Source organism: Marmota marmota, unplaced genomic scaffold (genome assembly GCF_001458135.2).
Source record: "Marmota marmota marmota unplaced genomic scaffold, marMar, whole genome shotgun sequence".
Taxonomy (NCBI): domain Eukaryota; kingdom Metazoa; phylum Chordata; class Mammalia; order Rodentia; family Sciuridae; genus Marmota; species Marmota marmota.
In genome coordinates, this window is record NW_025999924.1 from 2,486,075 (window position 1) to 2,493,376 (window position 7,302).

At 37.7% G+C, this 7,302-nt stretch overlaps 1 protein-coding gene and 1 non-coding gene across 5 annotated transcripts in view; both read left to right on the forward strand.

Moving 5' to 3' along the window:
* Elovl7 (ELOVL fatty acid elongase 7) overlaps window positions 1-7,302 on the forward strand; it is an 86,134-nt gene that overhangs the window by 47,561 nt on the left and 31,271 nt on the right. The gene's annotated exons all lie outside the window — the stretch shown is intronic.
* On the forward strand, window positions 1,898-1,958 carry LOC125615775. The gene has a single exon (XR_007346370.1). It is a non-coding gene; the product is annotated as a U7 small nuclear RNA (small nuclear RNA).

Genomic DNA, 7,302 nt, shown 5'->3' on the forward strand with positions numbered 1-7,302 from the left:
TTTTTTTTTTTTTTTTTTTTTTTTTTTGGTGCTGGGGATTGAACCCAAAACCTTGTGCATGCTTAGCAAGCACTCTACCAGTAAGCTAGCTCAAGAATATATTGTATGTTTTAAAAATCACATTTTAAAATAAGAGGTAGAGCTTATTATGTTGCTCAGACTAGCCTTGAACTCCTGAGCTCAAGTGATCTTTCTGCCTCAGTCTCCCAAGTCACTGGGACTACAGGCCGGCCCCACCATGTCTGATAATTCCCACTATTAAGTATTGTTAAATACCAATACCAAGATCTCCATTCCCAAGGGGACACCTAAGGTACTTTCATCATCACAATCTCTCTTGTTAATCCATTTGCCAGCCTGAGAAGAAAAAGATAGTCTATTTGCTTCTCTTCAGATTTGGAGATATCTATAAGAATTCTCAGGCTCTTTTGCCATCACTAGTTCATCTAGGGGAAGAGCCCATGTTGTGGATGCCACTCTGCTTTAAAGCCTCTCCTGGGTCACAACCTATTGAAATTTAGAACATCGGTGTTTGGCATTTCCATATTTGGTTGTTTCTGTGAAATTTTATGGTTTTTTTCCCATTTATTTTTCTTTTTCCAATATTTGGAGCCACTACAAGACAGCTCTGTTTCCTAAATGTGGGTGTTCTTTCAAGTACTGCCCTTTGCTGTGTCTCCTCGTATGTTATTTATCACAAAGATTTACGCTGCTCCATATTAATTATTACCTGTCTTTATAGTTCACCATGGCCTTCAACCTGGGCTCTGATTTTGGAAATTTCTTTAAGTTGAATGAGCATTTTCACTTGGTAGAGTAGTCTCCTAGTGCCACAAATTGGGTGGATTAAGCAACAGAAATATATTATCTCATAGCTCTGGAGTTTAGAAGTCTGAAATCAAGGAGTTAGTAGGGTTTGTTCATTTGGAAGTATAAGGATAGGAGCTGTTCCAGTCCCTTCATCTTGGCTTATAGACTGCCATCCTCATGTTCACCTTACATTCTGCCTCTGTGCTTGTCTGTGTCTAGATTTCCCCTTTGTATAAAGACACCAATTATATTGGATTAGGACCCACCCTAATGACCTCATTTTAAGTGTTTACTTCTATAAAAACCCTCTGTCCCAATAAGATCACATTCTGAGGTAACAGAAGTTAGTGCTTCAACATGTAGATTTTAAGAGGACACAACAGTTTATAACTCCTGGTTATTCATGCATGCTACAAATATTTCTTGCTACATACCAGGCACTAGTCTAGGCACTGGATTACAAAGACAGTGAGGCTCAATCTCTTCCCTCTTGATGAGTAGAGAAGATAAAGGATTCATAAGCAGACATTTGCAATACTACACAGTATGTGCTCTCATAGATGAGAGATTATGTCAAGGATCCCTTAGTGGGACACCTGTTCCTGAACTGCTCGCTCAGGGATGGCGTTTCAGAGGAAGTGATGCTTATATGTCTTTCCCAATAGGATGCAACACTGCACAGCTGTTGGCTCTGCTTCTAAACCACACCCTCATGACACCCAACCCTGGATCCCACCACCCAGTTAATCTTTCCAAAGCACCACTTTGATGAAGACATTCCCCAGTTGTAAAACCTGTGATGACACTTCACTGTCAACAAAAATAAGTCTTAAAAAATTCTTTAGCCTGCTTGGCTTTTGATTCTTCCATAATCAAGTACCACTCCCAGATCTATCTTTTCTGTCTTGATCTATTTTTCCCCTCCTTAGTGTTATATATTACCAAGATGGATAAACACATATTCTAGAAACACAACTGGAGCTTTTCCATAATTTTATGAAGGCAGGATTTTTGTTTTGTTTTCCACTATATCATTGACACCCTAAACAGTGCTTGGCTATAACAGACAGTTAAGAGTATTGATTGAAAGCATTACAACTCTTTTAGAATTTGTCTAGCAGGCTTTCTGACTTGCTCAAAGGTCCCCTTACAGGGAAAAAAAAAAAGAATATTGGTTGAGTAAATGAATTAATTTTTCCACTGGAGCTCTCTCTGCTTGTGTTTTATGCCTCTCCTCTCTTCCAGGTATGCACATTTTTGTCTGTTGAAATCCCCGTCTGAAGGCTTAGCTCACATATTCTCTCCTCCAATATGCCTTTTTTTCTGGGTTACATGCGCCAGATGTGACGCTTAAGGCTTTCCTATTCTATGTGAACTGCTTGCTTTACCCTGCATTTTGCTTTGCATCATAGATTTATGAGTAAGTATCTCTTCCCTGCCAGACTGAATTTAGGAACCATATTTAAAAAACAATGTTGCATCCTGCTCAGCATTTCTGTGCACAGTAATTGATGCCAAAAGTTTCTTTATTTTTTTTTGTTTTTTTTTTAATTATAGATGGACACAATACCTTTCTTTTATTTATTTATTTTTATGCGGTGCTGAGGATCGAACCCGATATCTCATACATGCCAGACAAGTGCTCTACCACTGAGCTGTGATCCCAGACCTCAAAAATTTCTTTTTGTTTAAAGAGAAAACAAATGGGAGTATTCTGCATTTATTTCAATAAAGTGGAGAAGAAGGCCTAAGGAATAGAGCATTTGGTCTGGGCCCCTTACCTTATTCACGTTTTTTGGAGTTTACAACATTTTAAAATTCATCCAGCAGATTTTTATTAAGCATGTGTTTAATTCAAGGCAATGTATTAGGACTTAGATTACAAATAAGAATTAAACTGCCTTTGAGGTACTCACCACTTCTTCTGACAGAATGAGTACCATGGGTCCCCAGTAGGCACGGTTTATAGAATGCCTTTCTCCTCTCAGACTTTCTTGTCCAATTTTCTAACATTTTTTACACAAATTGAAGCTGCCCAAGGGTAGAGTCTCATTTTTATCCTGTTTTTCCCCACTACCTAGCTCTGAACTTAAACTGGCCAGTGATTTGAGCAGGTCCTTTATTTACCCTAAAGATTCTCTGATTCTTCTCTAAGTTTGCCTTTTCTCTCCAATTATAGAATGCTATATTGGGACCAGAGACTTGGGAAGGATACTGATTGCTCTGCCTATAATCCCAGCCAGTTGGGAGGCTGAAACAGGAGAATCATGCATTTGAGTCCACCCTGGGCAACAGAGGGAGAGCCCATATTAAAAAAAATAATAATAATAATAACAAAGAGTAATGAGAAGCACAACTCTTGGAGCAATGTTTTGCACTGTGCTAAAGTTTTCACATAAATTGCATTTCCTACTGGGGCCTATTACTAATACCATTGGCTTCATTTCTAACAAGTTGTCATGTTAACATACTGAGGAAGTTAAGTGAACATCATAACTAAAGTTGGTCTGCATCATTGCTCAGACACAAGATTGTCCCACGGAGTTTAAGCCAAATAGAAATGCAATCTGAATTAGTCTGGTGAGTCATGTACATGTTATCTTTTTCAGAGGCATCTTATTCTTTATTTTATTTATTTAGTTTTATGTGGTGCTGTGGATTGCACCCAGTGCCTCATGCATGTTAGGCAAGCGCTCAGCCACTGTGCTACAACCCCAGCACTAGAGGCATCTAATTCTTAATAAGGGAAAATGAGACTGTAAAATTGAGGTGAAATAATGGAGTAGTAAGGAGTGGAAGGGATGATAAAGATCCTTGTTTTGGGGTCCTGCTTCACATGGAAATGACAGCTTGTAAACCTGATTGAAAGACAGGCCTGAGGATATTCATATAACAAATGTGTTAACATATGCTCCTATGACGTTGTTACCAGAGGTTGGGAAACATCCACATTATTTCAATAGGCTGTATACCAGACAGAACAACATAAGTTTGTGGAAATAGTATAATGACAATTACAAGTGGTAGTCCAATCCTATGTTTTCTGAGTTCCTAGATTCATACTGTGGTATCTATGTTAAACAGGCTGTGGGACAAGATCATTCTATAAAGCAGATATTTAAAAGTCACTTAGAAGTCTTATATGGTGCTGCAGTGCATGCTTATTAACTTATTAATCATACTTTGTTTAAACAAAAATCAAGATTTGTTTATCCTGAGAACTTATTGACAGGAAAGTAGCAAGCATCTGGATGGGCCCAGGCTGTCAGAACTTCATCATACTGCAAAAGGCACTGGAGGGAGGGTAATCCCTCTTCCAACATTGTTTCTCAAGGCTAATGCTCTTCTTCCTTGTAAACGAACCATTTTCCCTACTTTCAGGATCCTCCATCCTCCCTAAGGCCATGTCCTTCCCCATGTGACTTGGGAAAGTGAGAGTGGGTGGGTGCAGGGGTTTGGGGGGTATATATAACACTGATTAACAAAGACACCACTACAGCCCCCATCCTTTTCAGTGCCTGGTTTAGATGTTGGCATGTGGTGCCTTTCTGGGAAGGGCCATTTAAGGACCTTCTGGGGAGAATGGAGAAGGGCTTTGAAGTTCCTAAAAAGAAACACAGAAAATATCCTTTCACTGCTCTGGAGAAAGGTGTGTGAGAACGTAATATTTGGAATGGCTGTCATTGTCTTGTTCCTTTAAAATGACAAGTCAGAACATTTTTTCTCTTACTTCAAGCTTATTTCACTCTCCCCAAAAGGGAGGTTAGTTTCCTCACATCCTGGAAGTTGGTGCTGACTCAGAGATCTGCTCCCAGATTTCACAGCAAGTTCCTTTGAATCATCAAATTAATCTTTTCCAGTATCAACTACACCTCCTCTTCCTGCCCTTCTAGATCCAAATGCCTTACTCTTTCCAGGTGACCTAAATGTGCTGAAATCTCTGTCATGTATTTTGTACTGGTTCCACATGCTGTGGGTGTCATCCTGTCTGAGAATGGTTTATGCAGTGTTAAGCAGAGGTTCCCAAACCTAGCCCATCATCCGAACTCCCCCAAACGCTAACTGACTCCAAATCCAGTGATTCTGATTTTCAACCAGATTTGGGAACCACTGACTTATATAAGAAATACAGAAAACAGAAAAAATCTGTACTGACATGACCCCTTTGTATTTCTCTGGTGTCTGTTGTAATAGCTCCTTTTTCATTTTTCATGTTTATTTGAGTTGTCTTTTTCTTACTCTGGTTAAAGATTTTTTTTCAATTTTTTTCCTTTCATAAAACGAACCCTTATGTTTTTAGTTACTTTATTTTATTGTCATTCTAGTATTCATTTATTTCTACTGTAATCTGCTTCTGCTGGCTTTGGACTAGTTTCTTTTTCTCATTCCTTGAGGTGTAATGTTAGGGTTTTTAAAATTTGAACTCCTTCTTCTTTTCTAATATAGGCATTTAGTGCTATAAACTTACCTCTCAGAACTGCTACATTCTATATGTTTTGGTGAGTTTTGTTTCCAACATCCTTTGTCTTAAGATATTTTAAAATTTTCCTTTTGGTTTCTTCTTTGACCTGTTCATTGTCCAGGAGCACATTTTTACTTTCTACATATTTGTGAATTTTCCATTTCCCCTCCTGTTACTGATTTGTACATTCATACCATTGTGGTTGTGATTTCAGTCTTCTTAAATTTCTTTGTTCCTTTCTTTTTTTTTTTTTTTTGTGTGTGTGTGTGTTTGGGTTTGGTACTGAGGTTTGAACCCATGAGTGCTTTACCACTGAGCCATATCTCCAGATCTTTTTATTGTTTTATTTTAAGAAAGGGTTTCTTAGGATCATGCTAAATTGCTGAGGCTGACCTCTAACTTGTGATCCTCCTGCCTTAGCCTCTTGAGTAACTGGGATTACAGGAAGGCATGACTGTGACTAGCAGTCTTCTTAAATTTCTTAAGACTTGTGTTGTGGTCCAACATATAGTGTATGATGGAGAGTGTTCTGTGTGCATTTGAATAGAATGTGTATTCTGCTATTGTTGAATAGAATGTTCTATATATATATCTGTTAAGTCCATTTGTTCTAAAGCATACTTTATGTCCTATGTTTCCTTATTAATTTCAATATTATTACAGCCTATTTCTCCCTTCATATCTGTAATATTTGATTTTAATATATTTAATAACTTAGGTGCTCTGATGTTAGGTGCATACATATTTATAATTATTATAGTCTCTTGATTACTTGTCCCATTTATCATCACAGTATGACTTGTCTCTTGCAACAGTTTTTGACTTTAAGTCTATTTTGTCTGATATAAGAACATAACTTTTATTTTGGGGGGTGATAGAGAGTATCCCCCCATTCCTTAGCAAGTTACAAGGAGCTTATGTAGTATCAAGGTCATTGCAAAGAGGAACATTTTAGCCCCCTACCCTACCCCCTATTGTGTTCTTTGCTATTTCTGCTACATTGCCATCTTTTGAATATCCAGAGTCCCATCAGGTCTTTGGCCACTTGTCTGAAGAGATACATGTTGTTTGTACTCATGTGACTCCTTCATTCTCTACGGCTCTTCTGCAATACTTCCATGTTGAATGAGGGTACTAAGAAGTCTTTCTGCTGCACTGGTACCACACTGGAGCAGAAGAAACTCTGTGCCTGCCTAGGCTCTCTCGGCCTGTCCCAGTTCTACCCTGGCAACAAGGCCTGACCCTTATTGGCAATGTGCATAACCAAGGTTAAATTGAGAGAAATGGCAAAAAGGGAGGACAATAAAGGAATTACCAAGGAGAAATGTAAGTTAATATGAACTGTCAGAACAAAATGCAAACTCCTTTGTGGTAGGTGTGGTGTACACACATTTTTGCTTCTGTAATGAGTGTGTATATGTGTATGTGTTTATATATATATATATATATATATATATATATATATATATATATATATATATATTTTTTTTACATGACAATATGTCATCTAGGATTTTTGCTTTCATGGGCACACATAATCCTGTTCTGTAATTTTCTGTCTCATATTATTCTTTCAGGTTAGCCATTAAGAGTTATCTTATTTTCGTTGATTCTCTCTTTTTCATTTTTAAAAACAGTTTGTATGAGGGAAGGGCATCATTTTTAAAGAATTAGGAGAAATTGAATAAAATGACCTGGGCATATCATTGTTTCTTTTTAAGGGGCAACCTTTTGACCACTTATTCATTTTTATGTTTATTGGTTTATTCAGAGTTTTTTCCCTTAAATAATTTTGATAACATAGTTTTCTAGTAAATTAGTTCTTTCAACTAAATTTCAAATCCACTAGCATTAATTTGTTTATGACATAGTACCTGTCATCCTCCTTTCTCTCTGTCAACATGAATATTTTCCTGCTGTCTTTATGATCTCCAGCTGTGTCACAATGAGACTGGAGAGGGCTGCATATTTACTCTTCCTCAGCTGGGGACGCACTTCCCTGTCTTGGGAAATCTTATCAATTTTTCCCT